At 42.5% G+C, this 27778-nt stretch overlaps 1 protein-coding gene and 1 pseudogene across 13 annotated transcripts in view; one reads left to right on the forward strand and one right to left on the reverse strand.

Annotated features, from left to right (window-relative positions):
* Positions 1 to 471: 471 nt before the first annotated feature.
* LOC129044196 (uncharacterized) lies at positions 472 to 1122 on the reverse strand (annotated as a pseudogene).
* ZNF462 (zinc finger protein 462) overlaps positions 673 to 27778 on the forward strand; it is a 160166-nt gene continuing 133060 nt past the window's right edge. For 7 of the 13 annotated variants that reach the window (XM_063649785.1, XM_054501240.2, XM_063649792.1 and 4 more), the window contains exon 1: positions 3596 to 3927. The gene's annotated coding sequence lies outside the window, so the exon portion shown is untranslated. Of the gene's footprint in view, positions 807 to 1149; positions 1284 to 3595; positions 3928 to 4191; positions 6712 to 27778 lie in introns of those variants that run through there. The other 6 variants (XM_063649788.1, XM_063649787.1, XM_063649791.1 and 3 more) reach the window with 6 other exon arrangements.

Here is a 27778-nt window from a genome sequence, read left to right on the forward strand (position 1 = left end):
CAAATTTAAACATTAACCCTCCTAATGGAGAAGATAACCCACCAACTAGCCTGGTATTATCTTTGTGAATATTCTTAGGGAACGAAATAGCAGGAGGTGTGAACTTTCTCCTGTTTATCTTAATGGTCTGCTAATGGCAAAGCATAATTAGTTACTTAAATGCCAAGTTTACTAAGGTTTTCACGAAAACCTTCAGCCACAGCGCTTTCCTTGACTGACCCAGCTTGTATTTATACAGTTTTATCATTTGAAAAATTGTCCCAAATAAAAACAAGAAAAAAAAAGCCCATTCCCCTTATGTTTAACCTCTTTCAATTATTTTCATTGGAGAGTTAAAGCGTTTGTGACTTCTAAAAAGTCGAAAAGATTACGTGTATGGCATCATTAATTGAATTTGTATCGCCCCCACATTCAAGAAGCAAGAGAGTTTTGCGATAGTTCGCTTCACAGCTTCAGAAAGTCAATTTGCTTCTAAACCAGAAGACCGAGTGTGTCTTCTAAAGACCATCGTGTGGTGCCGTATTTGGGATGGAAACTTAACCATTGTACCTTTCCTCCCATGCACCCACACCAGAAGCCTGAAAGCCACCATCTCCTCGTCGGTCTCTGGATCTCCTCGCTGCCTTTGTCCCTTCTAGACGTGGAGGCTTGGAGAGGAGGTTTGGTTTCCAAGGATTGGAGCGCTGTGAAGGGCGGGGCCACCTCCAAGTCCATCTCCCCTTTTTGTCCTCTTCTCCTGGGACGGGAGGGTGGAGCCAGGTCCCCCGCGGCCGGTTCGGGAGCTCTCTCTATGTCGGTCGCTCGAGGTGAGTGTAAAAGGGCGGCAGCCCGTTTAATTGCAGCGCAGGTTAATTTCTTGAGTTCACCGCAGTCGGTCCGCCAGCCGCTTCCCCAGTCTTTGCCAAGTGGGTTTACGAGGTCTGAGGCGTGTTGGGGCGCGCTCAGGTTCTCGCAAAAGGCTCCTCCCCAGGGCTCAATTCTCCGACTGCGGGAAGCCCTTTGGTGCCCCAGGAGCCTTGGAAACCCAAGGTTTCCTCTGACCTCCTCGCTCCTTCCTCCCTCCCCACCGCCCGGTTCCCTACGTCCCTGCCCCCAGGGAAGGACGGCCCCCATCTTAGGACTTACGACCCAAGCCAACCCAGAAGGTACCTTCACGTCGATGAAGATTTTATCGCAGCCTCCAAAACCCAGCAGTAATAGGAGCTTTCAACCTGAAATACGATTGTTATTTTCCCGGTGCAGAGCTTGACAGAAAAAGTCAGCTTTTTATTAAAGACAAAGAGGTAAATTATCAGCCGGGACAGTGGAGGGACGGCGGAGACCTGGCGCGCTTCCTCCGGTTGCCACGAGGAATTTATGGGGTGGCGGCGGCTAGAGCTCAGACACCACCCGGGTCCCGGTGGGGAGGAGCTCGGGGCAGGAGGACTTCCCTAGGTCCCTCCGGGCACTCGGAAGGGGGAGTCCTCCCAAAGCCGCACAAAGCCGGGATCATTTCAGTCCGGAACAGCCTCAGCGTCCTCCTCCTCTCTCCTTTCTTCTTTCTCTTCTCGGTGACTCCCGTTCCCCTTTCGCCTCTGTCCTTTCTGCGCCTTGTTCTCTTCTCCTTACTTCTCTTCCCTCTCCTCGCCTTTCCTCTCCCTCCCCCTCCTTTCTTCTCCACCGCACGCGTAGAGTGTCATTTATTTATTTATTTATCACCCCCGCCATCAACACCCTTTTAGGGATCCCGAGCTTTTCAATGTGAGTGGGAGGAGAAAAGGGCAGGAAGTGTTGACTGGAAGTGGGTGAAATCGTGCCTCGGGGTGAGAGATTCTGCTCAGGAATATAGGGTCGGGAAAATCTTGGAAAATGAGGATTTAGATCTGCTTATGAAGCCCCGCTATCGGATGGGAACCAACTCCGCGCGCGTCTCCTCCTCTTCCTTTATTGTATGGATTTATAGGTATATATCTTCTCGGACTGTTGCTTGGGGGGAGGGAGGAGAAAGGGCGAGTATTTAAAGAGGACAGACTTGCCCAGGATCCTTAACACCGCGCCTTCACCGGATGCGCGCTCCTCAATGCAAAGGAATCCAGCAACATCCCCCAATTCAGACGCGGACAAAAGAAACTTTAATTAAGGTCTCTGCCCCGCGCGCTGCGCGTTTCTCTCTCCTGAGGCTGTTGATGTCCAACTCCAAGATCCGAGAAATATAAATGGTACAATCAGCCCATGCCCTTGAACTTCAATTGCTCCTGACTTGCTGCATTGATTTTTTTGATACTGTAGAACCCCCACCCCCAACCCCCACCGCTCCCAGTCCAATTAAAACCTTAGGAGACTTTCGACCTGGTGGTGGAGGAGGGGGAACCACTCCTTTGCAAAAGAGATAGTTCAGAATGATACGGGGGAGATTACACTAAATAAAAATTCAAGGTGTGAAAGCTTCATCTTGGCTCGCGTGTCTTCAACACCATGACACCTTATCATTAAGAGCGCTGATTGTTACTTTCCGAGCCTTTAGATGATCAGCCAGAAAGTGCAAACAACGCGGGGCTGGAGGGTGTAAAGTTATTTAAGCAGGCTTTCTTTTTTTCTTTTGGTGCGCAGTCAAAACATTTCACAAGTTAGGAAAAGAAAGTGGTGGTTCCGAAGCTCGGAATGATGGGCTCTTTTCCTTCTCCACCCCCCACCTTCCATATCAGGAAAGAAATAAAACGCACAATGAGCCTTTATTTCAGGAGAGAAGACTTCAAAATACGTGCCAGTAATGGACAATTTGAGCTTTTCACTGGAAATACTCACACCGCAAGCTGGAAAGGGATTAAAAAGCCCCACGTGGTTGATCTGGGTTTAGACTTGCAACCTCCAGTTCCCCATGTATGTTCTTTGCAAAGGTTGGCCTCTAGATGGATGCAAGTAAGGGACCCTCTGGGGCTCAGGCTCGGCGCCTCGGGCAGGGCTGACGGTGGGAGCGCTATGAGGTGCCGGGCAGGGTCCTCACCGGGGGCTTCCTCTGCGGGCCAGGGCTGCCGGGCGCCACCGGGACGCGAGCGCGCACGCCTCGGCCCGGCGGCCGCGCTCCTCGCACCGCCTTCTCCGCAGGTCTTTATTCATCTCATCTCCCTCTTCCCCTTCTCCTTCTCCTTTGCCTCCTTCTCCTCCTCTTCTTCCCCCTCCTCCACCACCACCTCCTCCTCCTCTGCCGCCGCCACCTCCTCCTCTTGCATCTCACTGGCCTGGCTCTGAGTGACAAAGACAATGTCCCAGCCTTAACTTTGCAACCACCTTGCCTCCTTCTGGGGTTCAGCAGGGGGGAGGGGGGACAGCAGCAGCAGCCTCAGCATCTCCTCCAGCTTCTCCTTCTGCTCTTCTCGAGCTCTTGGATAATTCTTCCTCTTTTTTCCCCTAGCCTTTTTCCTCATTTCTTTCTTTCTTTCTTTTTTTTCTTCCTCTCTGCTGCACGTTGTTGTTGTTATTAGAAAGGCTTCGCGCACCCCCTGGTGCTCCGGCGTTTTGTGTGGCAGGAGAAGATTGTCTTCCTTCTCTCTTTCTGTCTTGCTTTCTCTCTCCCCCTGGTTGCTCATTATTCAGAGAGAGACACAGAGGGAGGGAGAGAGAGAGAGCGCGCGAGGGAGAGGGAGGAGAGGAGAGAGAAGAGGAGAGAGAGGGGAGAGAGAGAGTGAGAGGGAGAGGGAGGGAGGGAGAGAGAGAGAGAGGGAGAGAGACGGATATCTCAGGTCATCTGCAGCTGCAGCGAGTCTGAGGAGCCGAGGAAGGCAGGGAAGATGGCGATCCTCCATTGCTGAGACCCGGCAGAAGCACATGAGACTCCCAAACAACTTCCACAACAATAACCCGAGCAGGAAGAGGAGAAAGAGAAAGAGGATAAGGAGGCGGTGGGGCTGGAGAACCCGAAGCACCTCCCGGCGCCGGGACGCTTCTTCTGTAAGTTACTGCAATTAACAACCACCTCGGGGTGGTCCGAGTGCTCCGGGGAAGAGAGCGCGGGGTGGTGGAGGCACAAACGCGCTCATTCATTCGGCCAAGGAGGGTTGGAGGAGCGGGGAGGAGAGGAAGTCCCCTGCATGGACTGGCTGTTGGAAGAGGAGAAGAAGCGAGAGAGAAGAGGAGGAGGGGGAGGAGGGAGAGCAGGAGGGGGAGGAGGAAGAGGAGGAGGAGAAGCGAGGGAGGAAGAGGAGGAGGAGGAAGAGGAGGAGAAGGTGGTAGTGGTGGCAGTGGAGGTGGCTGTGCTTTTCCTGCTGGCTGCTCTTCTGCTGGGGGGAGTGAGCGCGGTGGCTTAATTAATTTCGTGTAGTTCTATGAAGAGAAGAGAAAATGAAAGATGAGTGAGAAGAGAGCTGGAGGCTTAGGACGGATGCTCCGAGTGTGGGGACAGGGGTAGGGACAGAGGGGGGCGGAGGGCGGGAGGCCGGAGACCTGAGCCGAGAGCCAGAGGGAGCGAGCGAGGGTCAGAGGAGGGAGAGCTCCGAGCGAGCGGCCCCGACCTGAGCGGGTTGACCTCTTTCTTTCTCTGTCCCTCTCCTTCCTTTCCCCCTTCTGTCTGCCTGTCCCCCGCCCGATGGCAAAGCCGTGCGGATTGGCACCCCCCCTCTTCCTCAGGTATTTGGCTGTCTCTCTCTGTCTCTCTCTCTCTCTGCCCGAAGTTGGGATGCGGGGTCGGGATGTGTCGGGGGGTGGCTGCTGCAGCTGCTGGTGCCGGTGCTGCTGGTGAACAGAGAGGCGAGGAGCGGGGGGCACCGGCCGGGTGGGGGGCGCAGGTTCAGGAGCGGCTGAGGAGCTGTCTCCAGGCTGGAGGTTCAGAAGCGTCTGGTGGAGGAGGACAACGGTTTCTGGAGAGGAGAAGCCATTACACACGCTTGGCTCTCCTCTGAGGAAAGGAGAAAAGAAGGCAGGGGCCTGGGGGGGCGTCTCACTCTTGGTGCAGTTCCCAGGGGTCTGCCCTCCTTCCAGGCACGAGGGGAAGCCGCAGCCGCCCCCCATTGGAGCAGCCCCTCTTTCCCTTTCTTTATCTCCCTGTCCTCCATTTGCAAGCTGTCTGCTTTGGTTCCAGTCCAGACTCCAAAACACAAAGCTCCTTCTCACGTTCATTCTCCAGGCTGTTCACCATTCCTGAAGGAACCCTCATTTTCTTTTCATTGTGGCTTCTAACCTACAGAGAGGGAGGGAGGGAGGCTGCCTGGAGTTCCTTTTATATTCCTCCCCAACCAAGAAAAAAAAAAAAGTTTCATTTTTAAGCACGCGTCTGGGATGGGGAAAGACCAACCAGTTGGGGCTTTCTCCCAGGGCTCCCGGGGGCTGTGTCTGAGTGTCTGTGTTGGCTGTTTGGTTTGCTTTGGTTTTGTTTCTGGAGGTTGCTTGCAGGTTTTTGGAGGAAGTGACTAGTTTGGTTAAGAGCTGGGAACTGAGTCAGGTAAGCCGTGTCATGTTGTAACTCCACCAGAAAATGGAGGAGAGCGGGTTTCCAGGAGACAAAGCTGAGATGAGAAGTGTTTATAAAATTATGGATGTCTCCATTTTGAAGCTCTGTTGGTGATGGCTGGAGGAGGAGGAGGCTTGCTTGCCTACTCCTCTCTTTCCAGAGGGAAACCTTGTGGTGGTTCCTCACTATCTATTCATTATGCAAGGAAATGAGGGCTTTTAAGGGTTCCTCAGATTTTTCTCCACCAAAGAGTGCTTTCACAAGTTATTGAGGCGTTTGTTTCCATTTTAAAGTAAACTTTTGGAATTTTTTTTCTCCTTTTGAGTGGACCTGAAGGGTTTTGACCTCCTTCAGGAAAGGCAAGGCAAAAACCTTAAAACAGTTCCACTGAGGTCTTCACACAACTTTAAGCTGCTCCAGGTCTCCTGAAAGTCACCAGGAAATGTGATTTCCTCCTTGTGAAGATGGTGATGGCCCTAAGCTGAGATTTTTTTGAGTTCTAGGGTTTGGTTATCATCATGTTTTGATGCATTGCAAGACTTTATTGTCTGATTTGGGTTGATTTCTGCAAATATAAAAAATAATAAGAATAATCCTGCAAGATCTCAGAGGAACTCTAAGACTGACTAACACCAGTTTCTCCAGGTTCTCCATTTCTCTTCAGGTCGTTCCATTTGTATGTTAGGCCTTCTTTCAGTTTCTTTGTTTCCCCTTTCCCTTTCCGTCGGCTATTTTTTTCTGTGTTCTGAAGTACTCTTAAGTCTTCAGAAATATCAGTATGTCGTCTTAACAATGTCGCTATGGAAACATTTTAAAAACATGATGTCAGTTGAGAAAACCTTATGTCCAGGTATCTTCACCTTTTTAATTGGGAGGAATTTATTAATCATGTAGGAAGACATTTTGTGAGGATAATTTGAAAAAAGGACCCAGTCCTACCCTAGTCCACACACATTGATGGGAGCTCTTCACATATTAGTTTTAGAGAATGTACATAATTGACCCAAGCAAAGAACTAAATCCCGAAATGCTTCAGGAATTTATAAAAGCCAACCATGAAGATGTTGCTTTTCCATTAGGTGAGGTAGCCATCTTGAGGATGAGGGAAGATGTTGGAAGAATTTTAGATGAACTGTTGAAGATAGGTGAGGAGGGCTCCACGGTGGAATGAAAACTTGGAGGAGATTCAGAACCAATTAATATATTCTAAGGAGGCTAATTGGACCTTGCTTTCAACTAAGAAGAAATATAGAAAGGTACCAGCTTCAACAGAAATAAGGAACACATTGGTGAGCAACTTATAACAGCATTTTTCTTGCTTTGCTTTCTCATTATGTGTCAGATTTTTTTGTGTAAAGTTCCTTATGTCTACAATATTTTTGTACATATTGAAGTGGTTTTAGATTCCAGATGTAATTATATTCTGTTGAGTAGCTGGTAGCACTGTCACTCAGTAAATGCACAGTGCTGTATATGACAACATCACATTTTTCAAACCAAACTGTTGTGTCATTAATTGAGGGTTATTGTTCTTCTGAGGGGTGTGAAAGGAGAGGGGAAATACATGGTTCTTTAGCTGATAATTGTCCATGGTCAATGAAGTAAAACCATGTTTGTGCAGACAAAAATGTATGGTTTCAGTTGATGTGTATGCTCATTTAAAAATACTTCTGTTAGATCTCTGCTCCTTTATGAAAAACCTAGGCCTCTCCAAGAGCACTTAAAAAAAATCCTACTTGGAATCATAACTTTTATTATTCATTTTTGAATGTTATCTTTTGATACCATTACTTTTGCTCTTAAGTGAAATTTCACCAATATTATATTTAAATTTGCTAATGCATAAATGGATGCACCAAACTGGGTGTTCAAACTGGGAAGTTCAGATGCAATGGATAAAGAGTTATTTGGAAAAGTAATTACCAGATAATTTTACATCTAATTAACTATGTATGTTTATGTAATCATAAGCACATTATATATTGATCTTGAAACAAACTTTCATGATATCTTTTTTATTGTCATTGATAGCAGGACAATTGGTTCATTTGTTTATTTCAGCAGGGGGGAAAAATCTGACAGTCTGGTTGTCAGTCCAGCTGTTTGACTCTCCACATTTTTTACTTTGCAACCAAATGTTTTGGGGTCTTAGAGTTGAACTTTTCTGGAAGGGAAAAAATAGGTATTTAAGAGGCATCTTGGAATTTGGAAATGCATTCTAACTGGTTATCTAAGACACATCCATCTCTGATGCCCTTCACCAGCATGGTAAACACCATAATATTTAAGGATGTGGTTTTTTGAATTTTTCTAGACATACCCATTTGAATTAAGACAAGTATTTTGAATAAACCACCATGAGAGAAATAAAAAGTATTAAATCAGACATTTTCATTTAATGTCAAAGCTCAAAGATCATTTTTGTTTATGAGACAAATTCATGTGGCTTATTATGCAAATTTTTTGCCATGGCTCTAATATATCACAAGGAGAAATCATGGAGAAATATTTGTGAGCTATGATGTACCCTGCCATAAGAAAAATTCTTGTTGGATCCTCACATTCCATAGTATTTCTCATATTGGATTTATGTCAGTCTAATTCATTGACCACACTCCCCGAGGAATTGTTTTTTCCCCCTTACTCTTTGGAGTTGGAGACAACTTTTAGAGAGAAAAAAAAAAACAAACTTATCTACTCTTCCTAATGAATCTTCTGGAAGACAGCAGAAGAAAAAAAATCCAACTCTACTAATGGACTTTAGAGTACTTGTGGTCGGTTTTCCTGAAAGAAAGGAATGGTAAAGTTGCAATGGGAAAGAGTCCTTTTTTCTGTGTGATGGAGTTTAATAGGGTCTAGTCTGTCTTAAATTATTCCTTGATGTTGCAATTTCTTGGTTAAGGTAACCTTACTTATCTTCTTTATGGTATGTGCCTTTTTCAGACTTACACTTCACTGCATCATGAAATTGACAAAACTGTATCAGATATTCTAAATTGATAATTGGAGAACAGAGATGCTGTTTCATAATGCCGCAGTCACAATTAGGAGATACATAATGGACTCTTACTGCTAAGGATCTAACATGAATGTATGACTGGGATGATTGGTATATTCAACAGAAGTGGAGGGAGAATATTTCCATGACTGAAAGCTAAAATCTAGTGAACTGAAAAAAGAAAAAAAAAAAATCAGTGTGTGTGAGTGTGTGTAAAAGCAAGTATCTTGCGAGTTTCACATACTTATGGAGTATGATGGCTTTGAGAGAAACATTAGCTAGGTGTTGGTGACCTATTAATTGATTATGAGAAAACAGAGAGGAGAGTAGATAATGCTGGAAGAAAATTCCTCTCCTTGTGTGATATGCCAAGACATCTGGCAGATGTTATGTTGGGCCCTAAGGAATGGACAGTTTAATTTTAGCCCTAGCAAGGAAATGGGAAGTTCTAAGCTCTTTTAATAGCACAAGTCTTAGTTTGGGGAAGGTTGCTTAAAAAAATAAGAAAGAAAGGAAAAGAGGCACTTAGTGTTATGTGGAAGAACTCTAGGGAGTAGGGAGTGAAAACTGAAGTTTTGGGGTGAGGAGAAAAATATTATTTCTCATGTAGAAATTAACACAAAATTATTTTAAAAGTGACAAATATGTACACTATAAGTAAGGACTATTAGTTATTTAATATTCACCAGGCAAAACTTCCAATTTAGAAGCTAGTTGTTTTAGGCCCTAGATCATTTAGATTAAGTCTCCTCCCTCCACTTGCATTATACTGAAGAGGAAACTGGCACAAAGACATGAAGTGACTTGCACAAGGTCAGAAAGTTCAGTTGTAACCAAGCCAGGCCTAGAACTCAGGTCGGCCGACTCCAGCCTAGTGCCCTTTCCACTACCCCATTGCATTTGATTGTTGAGGGTTGTGAAATAGCTGCTCTCTTCTCCAGGGCCCACAGCTTTCTGAGAAACTCTGTACTCATACACTAGTGGGCAGGAGTATGGATTTTTCTTAGTTGGATTTAACACGTTGGGGAGCCCAGGGTTGAGCGTGGTTTCATTCATAGATCCAGAGACCAATTTTCTTCATGTGACATTCAGTAAAGTGTTAGCTCCCGGGTTTGTAGCTGTACTTCTCTTTTCATCTTTCCTGCTCTCATTTCTCATTCCATCATCCAAGGGCTTGGGAGCCCTTCTCAAATGCCCTTCTTTGGAAGTTTGTGTGAGTCTATTGCAACTTACAATAGTGCCCACAATTGGACTCTGAGGATCTATTTTGCAACGTGGTGCAGATTTAAATTGGCTCCTTTCAGAGATGCCATTTTGTAATACTGATGAATGGCTGAGAGGGTGAAATCCAGTCTAAAACAATTACTGGTGGTTTTCCAATGTTCTTACTCATTCAAAGTGTGCCCTCTGTGCATCTTCTTGGAGCCCGACTCTCTTGCAGACCAATGGCTAACCTTTTCCCATTTTCCCAATATACATGAAATCATCCTTAAAATGACTTTTAACAACACAGACATTTAACCATGAGCAATGGGACAGTCCTGTAAGGAAGGGTGCAATGGGTTTCCACTTCTGTCTCTTCTTGGATGAGCAAAAGTGATTTTGTAAAGAAGAAGAGTGATGTTTGGAAGTTTCCACATTTTCTAAGCTCCTTCAAAACGAATGCATCAATTTTTAATCCAGGAGGCAGTCTGGAGAAGGTAGTGCTGGATGTGGACTTCTGGCAGAAACACAGTTAACGCTGTAAACAGTTGAACCTCAGTGTGGCACTCCTCCAAATGAGTTGACTGTCGAAAATAAAATGTTCCAGAAGAACTGGGAGAACAGGAAAGAAGTTAAAACAGCATGGTTTGCATGCCAGTACTAAAGGAAGAAAAAAAAGTTTGGGTTGGGGGGGCACTGGAGAGAAGATAATTGTAAGTTGAACTGTCTCTTGGATTTGTAAGACCCAGGAGAAGTTTCCAAATGTGGGAAAATGGGTTTTTATGAATTTAGATTGTATTTGCAGTATGCTAGGAAGCTCTTTTGGATTTTTTTTCCCCCTTGAACTTTGCATTTGGAGAACTGCACACACTGATAAAAGGGAAATCCATTGGAAGCAATTTGGATTTACATTTTGTGCTTGGAAATGCTATCATAAAATTTATCTTTTTTCTAAGTCCTCCTATTCTCATCAGCTGAAGCACATATAGGATTTTTAAAGTCTTTGGATGTGTGATTCCAACACAAAGTTAATTATTTTCACAACTTTAGAAGGACAAAGGATAAAGTGGTGTTGTGTGAGGAGGTGCTAGTATTGTCACCTACAAATGCGTTGCCTTTTACTTCTGGTGAGCACATTACTTGGTGTCTTCAAAGTATTCTTGCCTAATTCCTAGCTGGAGACATTTTTTCTTGAGTTATTCTTGGAGGCAAGGTTTTTTGTGTGTGCCAGGTCATGGGTATTTTGGTATTGATTTCTTTGCTTTCATGTGTTTGCTTGTTCAGTTCACTGCATGTTGCTTCTGGATATTAATAAAATACTTGTGCTGCGCCTGTCCACATCTTACCCCCGACCTTATTCAAAGAGTAGAGACCCTGTTCTTTAGGGTGAAAGGAAGTTTGACAGGTACTTATTTGTTCAAAAAATAAATACTTGAAGATGAGAACTGTGTAATTCAGGAAGTTATTTGCTAGACCTTCACATAGACAAATTTTAACAAAGACCACACCAGGAAAAATGGAGAAAATTCTACTAGGAACCAATAGATCCTGATTAAAATGTTTTAGGATCACTTAGTAGGAAATTAAGCATTTGCCCAAGATGAGGAAGCGAAGTCTTACCTTTGGATTCAGCTTGGTTGGAGCACAAAAGGAGCTGTAGGCCCAGGTGAGACAACTGTGTCAGAAGTAATAAAGCCCAGGATTTGTGGAGAGAGCTTAGCCGCCACAGAGCCCAGCTGGGGAAGGCCAAACTCACTCTAAGTTCTCGTCTGAGCAGTTGAACCAGAACACACGCTAAGGCCTCCAAATTTTGGAATTCTTCTTTTTCCTGTTCAGATTTAAGAAGGTAATGCCATTATTCTTCAGTTTTGCTCATGTCAGCTGAGTGTTTCTCTTTGGAACTGGGAAATGCCAGAGGCTGGGGGGTGGGAGCTGATGTCCTCTAAGGGAAAATTCTCCCCGTTAACACTGCAAATGTGCCTTAACATGGTACTTATTCCTCCAAAAATAATTGTGCAGTGGCACAATGTGGGATACTTGAAAGATGTTTGCTGCACAAAGGTTCCAATACTCACCTGCAGATTAAGAAATGAGTTTCTAAACCATCTCATTTCTATTGCTAATGAAAAGCTTTGGAAGGCACCTGTGAATTAGAGCTCCAGCTGCTATCATGGTAGGGAAGTTAGGCCTTGAAAGGATACGTGGATTAGCCCGTCAGAAAAGCAAACAGTAGCATCAGCACAAGTAGAAAATAGACAAGGTTGTTAAAGCTAACAGGAAAGTAGGCTAAAGCATTGCTGTAATTTTATAGTGGAAATTTGCTGGGAAGGAGTGACTGGTTGGATGGGAGAAGGAAAAGAAGAGAAGCAGGAAAATAATTGACTAGCCAAATTGAAGAAGTCTGTCCACTGGGAAGAGCCTACAGGAAGAAGTAAGGCATTACTTTTAAGAAAGCAATATAGCAAGTAGAAAAAGACCTTGTAATTTGGTACCTAACACATGTGAAATATGAAGACCAGTGCTCAGATACACATTCTTTGGCCAGTTCCTATTGTAAAAAATAGAATTGGGTTTGGAGGACAATTTACGTGACTTTGGGGTTACAATTACAGCCTTTCTGATAAAGGACAGATGGAAACTTAAGGGAACTGGTTAAGTAGGCCTAGGTGGAGATTTTCCTGGAAAATGAATGAAGTAGAGAATAGAGCACAGCAGAAAACAGCTGCATTATTAATGGACAGAAAATGTGATAGTCCTCTTTGAAGTGATCCATAGAGCTTCTCTACCTACACCCTGGGTGTTAGAAGAAATGAAGAACAAAGGCATGCCTTTTCAGAGGGGAAAGGAATGGACTATGACTACTACCTGGCATCAGTTTGGGTTTCAGCCATTGACTTGAGCCGAGCGTCACAGGCTGGTCTGTCCTTCCAGTCCCAGCATTTTAAAATCCAAAATAAGGCCACTGTGGTCCAGAATGTTTAGCCATTCTAATCCCTAATTACATCATCCCTCTGTGTTATGACTAATTAGTCAGCAATTGAGCACCAGTCATTCAACCCAGATTGCCATGGGCCTGATGGAGGGTCCTTCGTTTGGGGTACAATTTGAATGCTGGGTTATAGCTGAAGATGACCAAAGATAGATACCAGCTACAAGTACTTATCACCCAGAATCTTTTCTCTTCAGTGGTTTCTATCTTAAATAGTCTTCTCTGAAGACTAATTAGTATTTAATAACAATAAGTGGGAAGGGAGTCTTTGTAGAAGAGACCATTTTCTTTTTTCTTTTCTTTTTGGAGACAGTTTTGCTCTGTCTTCCAGTCTGGAGTGCAGTGGCACGATCTCCACTTAAGCAACTGCCGCCTCCCAGGTTCAAGCAATTCTCCTGACTCAGCCTCCCGAGTAGCTGGGACTACAGGCACAAGCCACCATGCCCAGCTAATTTCTTGTATTTTAGTAGAGATGGGGTTTCACTGTGTTGCCCAGGCTGGTCTCGAACTCCTGAGCTCAGGCAATCTGCCTGCCTCGGCCTTCCAAAGTGCTACGATTACAGGCATGAGCCACCATGCCCGGCCTCAGAAAAGACCATTTTAATTTAAATATCAGAGTTCAGTTGCAAGAACTTCCCCGCTTTCTGCTGTCAGTTGAATATTGTCTGTTCTAATATTGGGTAAGAACAATAGAAAATAAATATGATTGCTTCATCAAAAAAAATCTGCCAACTCTATAGAGTGGGAATACCACATAGGACCTTAAAAAATGCTGTCTTCCCTCCTGGACTGACTCATAGTTAATACTGGACAATGGTTTTTATTTTTTTCTAACATTTAATATGAACCAGGGACTGTTCATAGGGTAGAGGAAACTGAGGTTTAGGGAGGTAAAGTAATTTAGCCAAAGTCATGAGGCTACAAAGTGGGGGAGCCAGGATTCACATGGAGTGGGGACTGCCTCCAGAGGCCTGGCTCTCAGCTGATGGGACCCGGCCTTGGTTATTACTTAGTCTGCTAATAGCTTATGTTCTTGATGGTTTATCTCTTCCAGTTGCTTATGCCAGGAGTATATCCTTGGAGTTCTAGAAGGAAATCTGAGAATAATGGAAAATTAATTGTAATATATTGTTTGATATGAGAGATAAAACTTACTGCAATAGCTTGAGGAAGTGTGTTTAACTGAAGAGCGCCCTTGTCTGAATTATAGAGGAGATGATAGGGAAAAAAAGCAAGAGACCATGTAGGGGACACTTTAGGGAATAAACATTTTAAAATTATATCAAACTCAGAAAAAAAGGAGCCACCTACCTGTTACGGCAGAAAGATTTGCTGGTGACTTATTTTGTAGAAAAGGTATTGTACTTTTTGTCTTCATAGGGCCCCTTTTGAAGCCTCAGTGCCCTGTATTGGCTCTGGTTACTGTCAGCCTGAGAAATGTTCTCAAAAGCTACGCAGATGTTTGAAAATTAGTTCTACTCTTTAATGGTCATTTTCGGAACATGGTGCAGATTCTCTTAAAAGTGTGGGTGCTGATACCCCCCACCCCTTTGTGATCACCATGTGCTCTATTTAGATCATGGCGATGTGATGAGTGCTTTGGTTTTATTTGCCTATCTCTGAAACATTACAAGATAGTGAGGAAGTTCATGGATGAGCACAAATGTCCCTAATAGAGTGACACACTGTGCTAAGGGAGATAGAGCAGATCCAGATATCCCTATGGTATCTGAGAGAGTAGCTTTTCTGCAAATGGTGGTTGGACATTAGTTGCTGGGTAGACTCTTCTGCCCCCCAAGAAACTAGTGGTGGTTTTATAAAATCCTAACTTTGCTGTGGATCTATCCAGTTGATCTCTGGTCTCCAGACAGACCCATAATCAAAACCTTTGTAGAAGGATAAACACATGTCCTGTTTATAAAGTGTACTAGAGAAGGCCACAGAGTCATCCATTTTTACCTCTCATCCATATCATTATCTACCAAATTTATAAAAACCGTTATTTTCTTAGATAAAGGACTAAAATAGAAAAAAGGCTTAGAAAAAATGTGTAAAGTGAACAACTCAACTGTATAGTTAAAGAGAGTAAAATGGAACTGAAGCGTGTTGTTCTCTGGGCAGAATTTCTAATTTAGAGGAATAGGGACTCCATTCAGCCTTGGACAGCATAAACTGTGACCCTAGGCAGTAGGGCCTAGCATTCTAGGATAATCCCTCAGAGAGCAGCCTGTCTCAAAGACCAGTTGTCAATGGGTTTCTTCAGTTTTCCTTTTAATTCTTTGAGGAAACCTACCCAGGCTACCCTTAGGAACTGCTTTTCAGGAAACAAGGTGAACTGGGTCAACATATCTGTGGATACAGTGAGAACTGGGAATTTGCAAACACATTCAATCTGAGGGGCTCCGTAGGAGAGGAAGCTTGGGATATGTTCTAAGGAGGTAAACGTAGAAAGTTTATGTATGCAGGCCTGGCAAAGGAATCATTCATTCTCTTGAAAAGAAAACCACATTTTCAAAGACAGATTCTATGATAATTTAAAAAGTGCATTGTATAGATCACATAAAATAGCACGTATTTAAGGAGGTGGAATTTTATCCTTCCACTTGTGTGGAAGTTTTTGTCATTCATTCCATCTTCTCCTGTGGCTTTGCCTCCAATTAGCAATTTTGCAGGCCTGAGAACTGAAGTGGTGTTGAAGAACAGATGTCAGCTGTTCCTGAAATTCATCCCTGCCCCATGGTTGACTCAGTGTTTCAGAATACCTCACCCATTCTTTTTCTGACCAGTGGCTCTAGCTTGTTAATAATGAATGAACATCACCCATAGGTCCTGAAATTAGCAAGTGTTAAATGTTAGGTGATTATTAGGGGAAAACAAGATAATCTAGTCAGTGGGCTTAATTAGGTTGTGACTGCCCAATTGCTGCTTCATGATAATTATATTCATAACCCCATTTCTAGACATCAACCACAATTATCAAAATTGACCCCAGCATAGGTAAGTGTTAGGAATCTTATTTGAAGCAGCTTCTCAACGGTGAATATCTGATGTTTCCAATGTGCTTCTGCCTGTTCTTTCTTCCCTTCTTGCCCCCTTTCCATGATCTTTCCCCCATCTTAGTAGAAAGGTCGTGGCAATATGATTTTGTCTGTGACCATGCACATATTGTACAGCTTGTGTTGGTGTCTATAGAAAAAGAAATTCTTAAGTTTTTATGGGTCAAGTATAACTGCAAAGCTTTCATAAATCAGCAAATAGGAATCTTGAAGAATAAAAATCCCAAATTGGCTGGATTGTTATTTTCCTCGGCGCATGAAACCTGTTAAGTCGATTGAATATGATTCATTTGAATAGATCTTTTACTTTATAAGGCATAATCTTAAAACGAAAAAGAGAGTCATCTGTGTTTAAGATAATGCCTTAGCAACATGATCACTAAGATTTGAGGGAACTGTAAATTGAGAACTTTTAACTTTATATCACCCCTTCCTTTCCTCCAAATTATGAAATTTGCTGCCAGTGTATTCCAGTATAAAAAAGAACATGTCATTACTAGGGACATTGTTTACTGTTTATCTCCCAAATAAAGTCAATGATTTCCAGGAAATACTAACAACAACCTGTATCAGAAGTGATACAGTGTGGGTATGTCAGTGTGACACCGTGAATCACTGGGCCAGATTGTCATTTGGCAGCCTTCCCTTTCTGACATGCAGTTATATGGGAAAATAATGCACTTAAAACTTGCGCACCATGGCTGAACTTCAGAGCAATTCATCCGTCTAAAGAACAACTAGGAACTCAGCTACTGTATATATTGCTTTATATGTGTATATATGTATATGTATGTATATGTACACACATGTATCTCTATACATAGAGAAAGATAGATAGATAGATAGATACTCTCTAGGCACTTATTTTTCTCTAAAACATCAAGAGGGCAAATAGTCATCTCTTAGAATTTCTGGGGTGAAAATGGTGTTCTCTGTGCAGGGGTCTCTGTTAAGAAAATGATGTGTAGTAGGTGGAGTATACTCTTTGGGGTTACACAAGCTGAGGCTGAAATTTGTCTCTGTCCATTACTAGCTGTGGGACCTTGAGTAAGTCATTTATCCTTTCTGTCCCCATGATTTCCTACCCAGTAACATAGGAATTATTATAATTTGAATCTGTAGAACTAACATAAGGATTAAAAAATAATATGTGTCTAAGAGTCCTGGCTCATCATGGCCACTCAAAGTGATAGTTTCTTCCTTCCTCACTGATAGAGAAACTGAGGCAGAGATCTTCTCCAGGGCTTTGCCCCATTTATCTATGGTCAGTATATTAGGTGTTTTGTTCTTGGTCTTAAACTCAGCTTTTGGAATCCTGCTTGTTTAATTTTGTGCTGTGTCTCCCTTTACTGATGAGTAGTCTTTGCTGCAGTTGTCCATTCCCAGCTAGACTTTATTACATCTTCAACTGATGGTCTGTGGATGAAACAGCACTCTGTATTGCTGTGTGTGCATTCAGTAGGAGCTTGTAAACTACCCGAGAATGATGCCATTTCCTCTTGGAAAAAGTACATTTATATGGTAACAACGCCTTCAACCTGACCTTGCAGAGCTATTCCCTGGAGTGTTGTAGGGGAACAATTTTTAATAAACATGAAGTTTTTTGAGCTTTTCAGAAGAAAGATGTTATTACTGTTCCTATTGTTTGGTATCATTCTGGCAAAAATGATATGTCTAAGAAAATTGTCCTTATTGCAGAGAAAATATTGGCTGTGCTGTTTATATAAATATTGTCTGCCTCACTGTTGCTCTATTCACATACATATCTCTTAGCCAGTTTGAGGACTGCCCCGTAGCCTGGCTTAGAAATGCTTTGGTTTTCTCTGTGCAAATGATTATTTTAATGGTCCACATCCACTTGGTCTTACTAATGTACTATAATATCAGATGCTTTGAGACCTCATGAGTAAGGAGACTAATTTTAGAGTGTTTTAAGGGTAGATGATATTTTAAAATGTGGAAAACGTGGAATGGTGTTGGTAGGGCCTAACCAGACTTACCTTATTGGGTCTGGCCAAAAGGACATTCATTGGTAGCTTTATTGGTGGTGGTGGTGGTGGTGGTGGTGGTGGTGGTGGTGGTGGTGGTGGTGGTGGTGTGGTGGTGGTGGTGTGAATGTTAGTGGGAAAGATGAAGAACGTGTAAGTGGTTCTTTGGTAAAACCATATAGTGATTTTTCACCTGTACAGCAAAGTACTCATGGTTTATTTATTTATTTATTTTTTACATTTGGGAAATTTGCAGAGAAATAAAGATGTCATTGGAATGTTGTTGTTGTTATTATTATTATCATTATTATTATTATTTTTGAGACAAGATCTTGCACTGTTGCCCAGGCTGGAGTGTAGTGGCATGATCTCAGCGCACCGCAAGCCCTGCCTCCTGGGTTCAAGTGATTCCTCCACTTCAGCCTCCCGAGTAGCTGGGGCTACAGGCATGCACCACCATGCCTGGCTAATTTTTTGTATATTTAGTAGAGATGGGGTTTCAGCATGTTAGCCACGCTGGTCTTGAACTCCTGGCCTCAAGTGATCCGCCCACCTCGGCCTCCCAAAGTGTTGGGATTACAGTTGTAAGCCACTGCGTCCAGCCAGGATGTTATTATTTTTTAATTATAAATAAACTTTAGAGTTGCCACTCTAACTTTGTCCAGAGCTATTTGAGGAAGAAAGAAAAACCTTGTGTTTATTTACTGGTGTTCAAATCTCTAGGATTCTCCTAAATGAGAGATTTTTGGTCTTCAAAGGGTAGAACTCAAAACTAAAGGAGTAGAGATGTAGCTGTGGCTGTGGCAGTGGTTATTAGTACAGAATGCCCTCAATACAGTAAGAAATATGGGATGAAAGAGTAGGAACTGAACCCCGGACTCCCTAGGACCCCTAAAAGACTGGGAGTGGGAAGGTTGTCCAGTTGTTTACTTCCTTAAGAGATGTATTTGGGAATGCCACTGTCACATGTGTTCAGTTCTTGACATGTAGGATCCTTGCTTATTTGTGACTACGGAGTAGTGGGAAAGTGATTGGCTTTGGGGTATGACCTGAATTCACTCCCCTGCCTGCCACTTCCTAGCTTTGTGAACCTGGGTCAAGCTCATAATGCTCCTCTGCTCCAGTTTCTTATCTTTAAAGTGGAATTCTCTTTCTGGTGAAGCCTGAGAGGCATAATGTATGTAAAGCATTCAGCACCCTGCCAGGGGCCCAATAAATGGCCACCTCTACAGTTCATTTGCAATGATCAATTAGGGGCCACCCAATGCCTCTGGTACAGATGGCATGCTCTTGCCATTCATCCAATGCCTGGTTTTGCTTGCTTAGTTAGCAGTTGTGGGATGATGATAGAGTTGGAAATAATTTAGTGTCTTCATCTTCATGTGTTTTATAGAAGCTGTTTATTTAAGGAGTATGTGCCCATACCTCTTTTCATTCATTGAACGCTTACTGAGCTCCTCCTTTTGAGTACTAAGCACGGCTGCAGTATGCCTAGGTGGTCAAACCCAGGGGATATGAGATCTCTCTATCACAGTTGTGTTAGGCTCTTTGTTTTGGTAATTGAGTGATTATGATGGAGATAGGTGTCCTCAGCCACATTCAAATAGCCTGGAGCCAGGGGATGGTGAAGAGTGGCTTAGGCTGTGGGTAGTGGATTCCTGTTTAGATGCATTCATTTCTACGTCTTTGTGTGTATATATTTACAATATAATCTGCTAACCATATAGTCAGTGCTGCTGTGGTTCGTAATCTGGCAGATCATTTAAATATTTACTCCAAAATATCTTGTTCTCTGTTGGTGTGAAGTAGAGTTTCCAGTTATTTTTAGGTCATTTTCATCTTAGCAACCCTGTTGGAGATGAACCAGACACGCTGCTGTAAACTGTCCCCACATTTGGATAGAATTTAATAAAGTAAAGTTTAATGGTTTGGTCCCAAGAGGCAAACAGACCATCTGGTTAGCAGAAGGTTAGGTCAAGTATTGCATGGCTGCTGAGAGGGCCACAAACCAGCCCTGACGCACTGGTAATGTGTCCAGTTGCTGAATGCATTAAGCATTGAAATGGTGCTTTCAGGTCTGCCGAGCCAGCAGTTCTGTTACCACCGCTGTGACGCAGGAGATAATTCAGCTGGGCAAGCAGCAGCATGGGGGTGGATCTACAGTACAGGATGTGTAATGTCAACATGAAGGATTGGAGCTGGCAGAAGGAAGGGAAGCAGTCATTTCATGCCAGTGCAGGAAGCCTAGAGAGATGCTTTCCACCGCCCCCCCCCTCCCCGCCCCACCTTGTCTCTTGTCCTCTTCTGGAGCTTTCACATTATGTGTTAAATGATTACCTTGTGCATGGTCCATGGCAAAACTTCAGCTGATTTTTCTGCCTCTTTTGGAACCTGTCAGCATAAACAGAGTAAACCACATTCCACACACATGTAGGGCGGGCAAAGGAAAGAGTTTACTGCACAGACTGGGAGGAGGAGAAAGGGCTTCATTAGGCAGGAGCATCTTTGTGCTTGAGATGGAATCCCATTGTATGTCCCTTTGTGCTCAGATTTGAGACCGGCCATCCATTCAAAGCCTGCAATCATCTCGGAACATTGTGCTGCAGCTGTAGTCGGTAGAAGCCTGCAGAATGGTTCCAGTGATTCTGCAGAAGCTTAGCAATTATATAATTGCTATGTAACTGGAGAGAGCCATCAGGATTGTCTAGTTCCCCTGGAAATAAAGCTTCTACAATTTGAGGGGTAGATTGTTTTCCCTTGTTAAACCTGAAAGCTGATGAGCAAGTACATCATAGCACTAGGCTGAAACCAGGTCCTCTCACTGGCATGAGAGGGGAAGAAATTCACAAGTACACTTGGCTGGACATTCAGTGGACTTCACAGCTGTGTTAAAGGGAGAGAGAGCAACTCACTGACTCTTGGAATCGTGGATCCTTGTAGCAGTTGAACATGATAGTTGAATTGTTTCTAATATCTGAGACTGTGTTCTATATGCATTCAAGTCATGGAGTATTCCAGAGCTTTCCTAAGAATGGGACAAACAGAGTTGCTCATAACCACCAAGAGCCCTCTCAATTTCTGCCGCCCGCTCAGGAGGATTTTCACAGCCTCTCTTGAATGAATACTTGCCTCAGATGTTGATCAGTGGAAGCACTGCAAAGCCTGACTCTTCAGATATTCCTGAATGCTGAAATCTTCTCGGCATCAGCTCATGATTCTGTCCGAGCCTGTGCAGTCCAGGAGCTGGGACAGACTGGACAGTTTGCCTGTGAGAACTTAACAGTGAAGAAATGAATTCCTTCTTTCAGCTACCTTACCACTTGTTTTCCATAGTTGAGAAAACTTTGAGGTGGTGTTGGCTAAATGTAGGTACGAGGGCTGCATTAAACCAGTGAGAAGTCCAAGGCTCCATTTCATCCCATGTAAAACACTAATCTAAAATTAGCCACATCTCCTAACCCAAGTGTGGACTTTGTGTTTGTTTATGTTAAGTAGCTCTAAATTTCAGTGATCCTGCCTTTCTGGTGTCAGTTTTGTGGAGCTGCTAGAATAGAAAGAGTGGTTGTTGGGATATATTTTTATTAATGGTTTAAGTTGGGCCTTTTATAACTGCTACTCACCTATATTTCTCTATTTAAATGTGTTTGTAGTCAGAACTTCAGTATAAGGGAAAAGTAAAACATTTTGGTTCCTTTGTGAATTAAAAAGGAATGTCTAGTAGGCAGTGTGGGGACCTGAACTCCCAAGATGGATTGGGTCCACAGATTCCTAGACCTTTCACCTTTAGACCTGTATGTTACTCTGTACCTCCTGGGTTTAACTCTGATGTTGATAGATACAAATTGTTTCTTTAAGAATTCTGATTCCTACCAAATAATCAAAACAATATTGGCAGGTTTTCAAGGAGCCAGCCTGTCTCAGCACTGAGCTTTTATTTTGTAACAATTTGGAGGGGTATAGGATCACCCATGGTGACCCTTTCCTGCGTCATTCCAGGCAGGCCTTGGCATGCTTCGCCAGATGAGTAAGGACGAGGACAGTTGGCAGGAGGACCTGCTGAGTTCATCTTGCTTCGTATCTTAGGAACTGGCTTGACCCTGCTCCATCATCAGTGTTTGGGCCCTCTGAGAAACTCTAGACCATCTTTTCAAACGCTAGACCTGGAGATTATGTTAGGAGCAGCAGCGTGCCCTCATATGAGGGAGGAGCGCTTGATTCTAGCGCAGAGGACACATCGAAGGGAGACCCTTTTCTGTCAGTATCGGTAAGCCTGTGAGGACCTTGGTAGTGAGGGCCATGGTGTACAGTGGAAAGATCGTAGACCTCAGAGCCAGTGAGTAACTGGGTGACTTGGAGGGAATGATTTAATCTTTCATCCCCAATTTCCCTATCTGGAAAAAAAATCCACTTTGTAAAGTTCTTTTGAGGAATAAACGAAATCATGAAAATAAATCTCTGGTGCAGAGCTTGACATATAGTGGACACATAAAAAATCCTAGTTTTCTTTCCTCCCATCTTTGAGTTTTTAGTAAACACTTATTATAGGTAGAACACTGTTAAACAGTGACTATCTGATAAGTCAGAATATACCTGAGTTTTACATGAAATCCCAATTGAGGGCTCCTTGAAGCTTGTACTGGTAAGATTGATAAACATATACCTTCTTGGCTAAAGAGGCTGAGAAATATTTTTTATTATATGGTGGCTTTTCAAAGCCAATGTGCTCCCTTATGAAACATGACTCCAAAATCTGGTAAAGGGGAAGAAAAGCACCTTACCCTCTGTTTGTGCTATCTTGAACATTCTGTAATAGATTATATACTAAATTCCTTAGATGAAGTTCTGGTTTTTTGTTTTGACTATTGCTACACGACTAACTCCTCTATAGTAAACCTGAAATTTTCCAGGAATGGCACAGATGTAAGCTATTTGATTATCTAGAATCCAAATGTCTTAACAGTTTTAATGTCTTACAAGCCTTTTTTCTATCACCTCTAGGCCAGTGTGCAACTCTTTATGTTGGTGTGCAGGAAGCCTTATTGACTGGTTTCAGGGAAAAAGATCTTATTCAATTAAAATTTAGCTGATCAACTTTGAAGGCCAACCACTGATTTGTTTCATAATGAGTTCCTGAACAGGACTAGACTAGAAGCTACAGAAAGGCAGGCTGAGTCTCCCTCATTCACTAGTGCCTTGAGCAGTGCCTAAAACAGATGTACACAGTCAAAATGTATGGAGTCTGTAAACCAAACCTAGCATTTTTAAAAATGTCATATTGCTCCTAAATATCTGTTCCTTAAAAATGCCTACATATCTGAAACAAAATAGTCTCTGAGTTGCTTCTGAGCAGTCATTGCTGCCTGAAACATCACTAGATTTATAGCATTCAATTAAAAAATGAAAGTTAATGTAAGTTCTCAATCAAAGAAAACTACCCATCTCTACAATCCATATTATGTACATTTTGAAGTAAGAATGTCTAACAGTCTAGGTTAAAGAAGCCAAGGAAAATTTGTTTGTTGGTAGCTTTTGAAAGATACTAAGGTGAGGATGACATTTTACTAGTATGATCCTGAATGATTCTTCAGTGCATTATAGAGTTAAATTTCATAGAATTGAGTCTGAAACATTGGATAAGAAAAATTCAAACTCTAATATTCAGTGATTCAAGGCCATTGGTTCTGGAGGAAACTCATTTGCAGTTTTATGTTTAAGAGGAAGACAGGTCTTTTTCCAAGACTTTCTTTGACCTATTAAGTCTAAATGGATGGTGGCATGTATTTTGTAGGGTAAATTGGTGGTATGGAAGCCTCAAGGAATATAGAGAAAAATGTTATGGAAAAAAATGATGAGTGTATAGTGTTTCCTATCAATTTAACAAAATTGGAAGGATGAAGCAACGGAACCAGGATGATAGTCATGTTCTTTGAAGATGGTCAAGCAGATTCAGAAAACATCCTTCTTCACCTTTGACTTTAGTTCTTGAACATTTCAATGGAATGATTTAGATCATTGAAAGTCTACTATGTGCAGAAGCCTTCTAGGTATTAGGTGACCTTGCAGCATTAAAGAAACCCATGGATCCTGTTAGTCCCAACCTCACTGAAGGACATATTCTGAAGAGCCAGCTCATTAAGCAAGCTTTTGAAGGGTGTGCGCTGCAGAGCAGTTTCCTGTTATTTGGTTAATGGTTGACCTAGTTCTAATGCCATATGCTTCCTGGAACGCATTCTAATATAAAGTATGTGTTAAAGCAAGACTAGGATAATAGCAGGAAAGTCAAAGCCTTTCTAAAGCAGAGACCATATTAATGCTGGCCCAGTGAAGGCAGAATAGTGTGTGGATGGAAAATGAAAAGACTTTTCTCCTCATGATCCTGTTTGCTAATTCTGATTTTAATCCTCACATTTTATCCCAGTTCATTCTAAGGAGTTGCATTTTCCCCAGAATACCTTATACATAAGGCCTGTGTCATTAGTTCATTTTTCAGTGCATGCTAGGCCAAGGTTAGTGTTGAAGTACCCTAAGTAAAATGATTACTGCAAGGAAAGATTAGATTAGAGTTGGCTAATGGCAGGTGATTTTGTTTTTGTGTTATTATTTTTGTATTGTAAACAGGGGATTAGTAAATCTTTTCCTCTGAAGTTTGGATGCAGTTCAGAGCTAAGATTGAGGCTCCTTTGGCTTATTTATCCTTTTACCTGGAATCAGCAGCCCTGGCTTGTTCATTTAGATGGACAGGGGAGCCTACGCAAGTCATGGGGGCTGGTGAGCAAGCTCTACACCAGGCACACAAGTGTTTGTTTTAACAGCTTCAGAATGTGAAGAATCTGTAGGTCTAGTCTGCTAATTGCTGGATATTTGGGTGGCAATAGAGGAAGCTGTTATGCTGTCTTCATTGCTCATAAAAAAATGTTTAAGCAACCACAAGTGTGTATATATGGTGGGGGAAGGGTGGACAGCTCCCTTTTAAAAAGTTTTCTTTTTAAATCACCATAAAATTGTGGTATGCAGCAGTGATTTCTAAACCAGGCTGATCTTCAGAATTATTCTGAGAACTTAGAAACAAAAAGGGATTTATTAAAAATAGACTTTCAGGTTCTACCACAGGAGAGGAATTCATTAGGTCTAGGGTAGGAGCCTAGAATGTTTATTCTTAGAAGCCAGGTTTGGGAGCCACTGGTCTTGGGAATGCAGTATCATTAAGGAAGGGAGGAAGAAGCAGCCACTGTGCTTGAAGGGTTGACATGCAGGAAGTAGGAAAAGGAAAAGAGTTGCTGTCAGAACTTGATATTTGTGGCTGCTAATAATTTGAGCTATGGGATAGGCTTTTGTCTTTTCTTCTCTAGGAATTTAGTACCTTCAGAGCACCTTAAGGGTACTGTATACTGAGTGATTTACTCACTACTGTGGTTACTGGATACTGAGTGATTTAGGTTTGGGAAATGTCATCTCAGTGACAGGCTACATACTGCCACCACCACCATCCACCTCTGCCCTGTCCTCTTCCTCCCACCATGGAGGCAGTGGAAACAGAATATCTGTCATTCGTCAGTTAAATTGGATGCAATCTTTTCATATTAATATATTTGGCAGAAACAAAGGAAACACATTATGTTGATTTCTGTATACAAAGAAATTGCTATGAATTCACCCAAGTACATTTTTGGGTTTTTTTGTTTGTTTGTTTTTTCTATTAACAATAAGGGATACACTTGTTGACCAAGGACTTGTTCCATATGGCTTCCTGCCTGGCCTGGTTTGAAGCTGTTGCTTCTGATATTGGGCCACTGCTAACTGACCTAGTTGTAAATTAGAGTAACCTTGGCTAGAGGATCAACACGGTCTAGGGTCTAATAGTGTGCCTGATGTGTAGTTGATCGTCAATGCTTATTAGTGAATGACTGAACCAGCTCAGTAGATGTTTCTTCAAAAGATAAGAAGTAACCTGGAGAGGTGAAGATTCTGCTTCAAAGCAATGTATGTGTTCAACATAACCTTTCTAGAGAGATTTCTGCTTTAATCTCAATAAAAAGGAAAATGGCCCTGTTGCAAAATTTGGCAGGTCAGACACTTCAGCTTCCCGAGAAAATGCAAGGAATTTATTTATTTTCTTTACATGTTGTCTGCTCCTAAAACAACTATCACTACTACCATTAAACTCTCCATACACATTAAAGGAAGTGCCTCTAGAATAAATGTTGTTAAGAGAATTTAATCTTTCTTCACTTTCCTTCTAACTTTAAGAGCCTCATGGGAATGAAAAGAATGTTGTTTTAGAAGTAGAAGAGAAGAAACAATTGAGTAGAAAAAGAAAATAATTTGAGAAAATTTGTCTGGTTGACAGTAATTTTTTAGTAACAGAAAGCAGCAGTCATGGCCCAAGAACCTATGGTTCTTGGTTGTGTCCTTGCCATGCTTAGAAGGTTCAAGAAAGGGAGTATAGTCTCTTTAAAGTTATTTTGAGGAGTTGGACACTACCTACTAGGTTCCTGATGCTTACCCAAGTTAAGAGGTTGAAGTGCCTCCAAGGCTTTAAGTAGCAGCTGAACATGTGATCTTGTTAACCCTGAGATGTTGCTGAGAAGTGACTCAGATCACCGTGGCAAACAATCCTGTTCAGTTCCAGCTGCCCCAGCAGAACTCAGCATTAGGTCACCCTTTAGGCGTATGGTGCAGAGCTCATGCTACCATCAAGACTTTAGAACAAGGACAACTTGAAGTGGCTATCTTGCACATGGGACTGATGTTGAGGACTGCTTGATGTTTTGGAGCCCACCTGATTCTTAAGAGTTTCCGGTTCCTCTATCCCTATTCCCTGTCCTCACATAAACCACTTGGAGAGAAGGGGAGGATGCCAGAGAGAGTCATGTTCTCATAATTATTTGCTCTTTGGATATTTCCTCATCTAGATAGACGGGACCTTTTGTTTTCCCCAGGAAAAGGTAACGTATGCTCAAGGTAGCCTTAAAAAACATGTGTGATGCCTATTTTAAATAAAATAACAAACTAGAACAGTTTGTATTTTATTAAATAATAATCAAGTGGTAACTCATACCCAAGAAGTGGGTTTGTTGGCCTTAGCCTGATAGGTGGTAGCCACATAATGACTCATTGAACACTACTGACTTAGTAAAAAAAAAAGTAGGGGTGGGGTGGTTAAGAAGGTGGCTGGGATTGTTACCTCACTGGACCGCTCTTTAAACTTTCTCTGTCTTTTCATGACTCGGGTATGTTTATGTAGATCCAAAATTATTTTAAAGTTTGAAATGTCTTTCTGTTAGCTGTGTGAATGTGCTGCCCATTTCGAAAGTTGATAATGACTCAAGGGTATCCAACTCTCAGGATTCAAGCCACTGCATGTTGGCAATGATACTAGATCCTGGTTTTAAAAATAAAATGCCAGGATGCCACCCTGAGGATCCACACATAGACTGTGAGCACATTTGAAATCTTCATCCTCAAATATACAACGTCAGCTACAAAAAAAATAGAAGAGATAGGGTCTGAAAAGGAAGGAGTTCCTGTCATCCGCAGTCAATGTGAAGTCACTGGTTATATGGACCTAGGAAATCATCCCACTTAACCCCTCCATTTTACAGCTCTGGAAAGGCTGAAATGATGTGTCCAAAGTCTACAATGTAGGAAGTTAGTTAAGGAAGCCTGAAATGGAATCTCAGTTTTCTGCCCTGGTGATCCATGCTTATTCCACTACAACAGTGTTGGCAGATAGCTTCTGTTTCTTGTGCCAATTTTGATTGATTGGCGGAGAATGCCTGGAGCTCTACTTTGAGGATTCTGTGCCTTGTCTAGGCTTGTTGGAAAAGAGTGTGGAGATCAAGCAGAGAAGTCTGCAATAGGCGGGAGAAGGTAAATGACAGGCGATGGCACTTCCCTATACTTGCTGTCCCTTACAATTATGTGACTTAAAATTACAGGCTTACTCTTTACCAAAACACTTTCTCCCTTGGTGTTCATGAAGACATCCTATTTCCAAATGTTTTCAAACAAAAAAGAGAATATTTAGTCAAGGGCAGAGAATCTCATTCAGAATAGCTTGTCCAGGTGATTTATCCAGGGTAATTAAGTTGTTGAGTAGCAGTTTGAACGAATGATAAGGTT

This window comes from Pongo pygmaeus, chromosome 13 (genome assembly GCF_028885625.2).
Source record: "Pongo pygmaeus isolate AG05252 chromosome 13, NHGRI_mPonPyg2-v2.0_pri, whole genome shotgun sequence".
In the NCBI taxonomy this organism is placed as follows: Eukaryota; Metazoa; Chordata; class Mammalia; order Primates; family Hominidae; genus Pongo; species Pongo pygmaeus.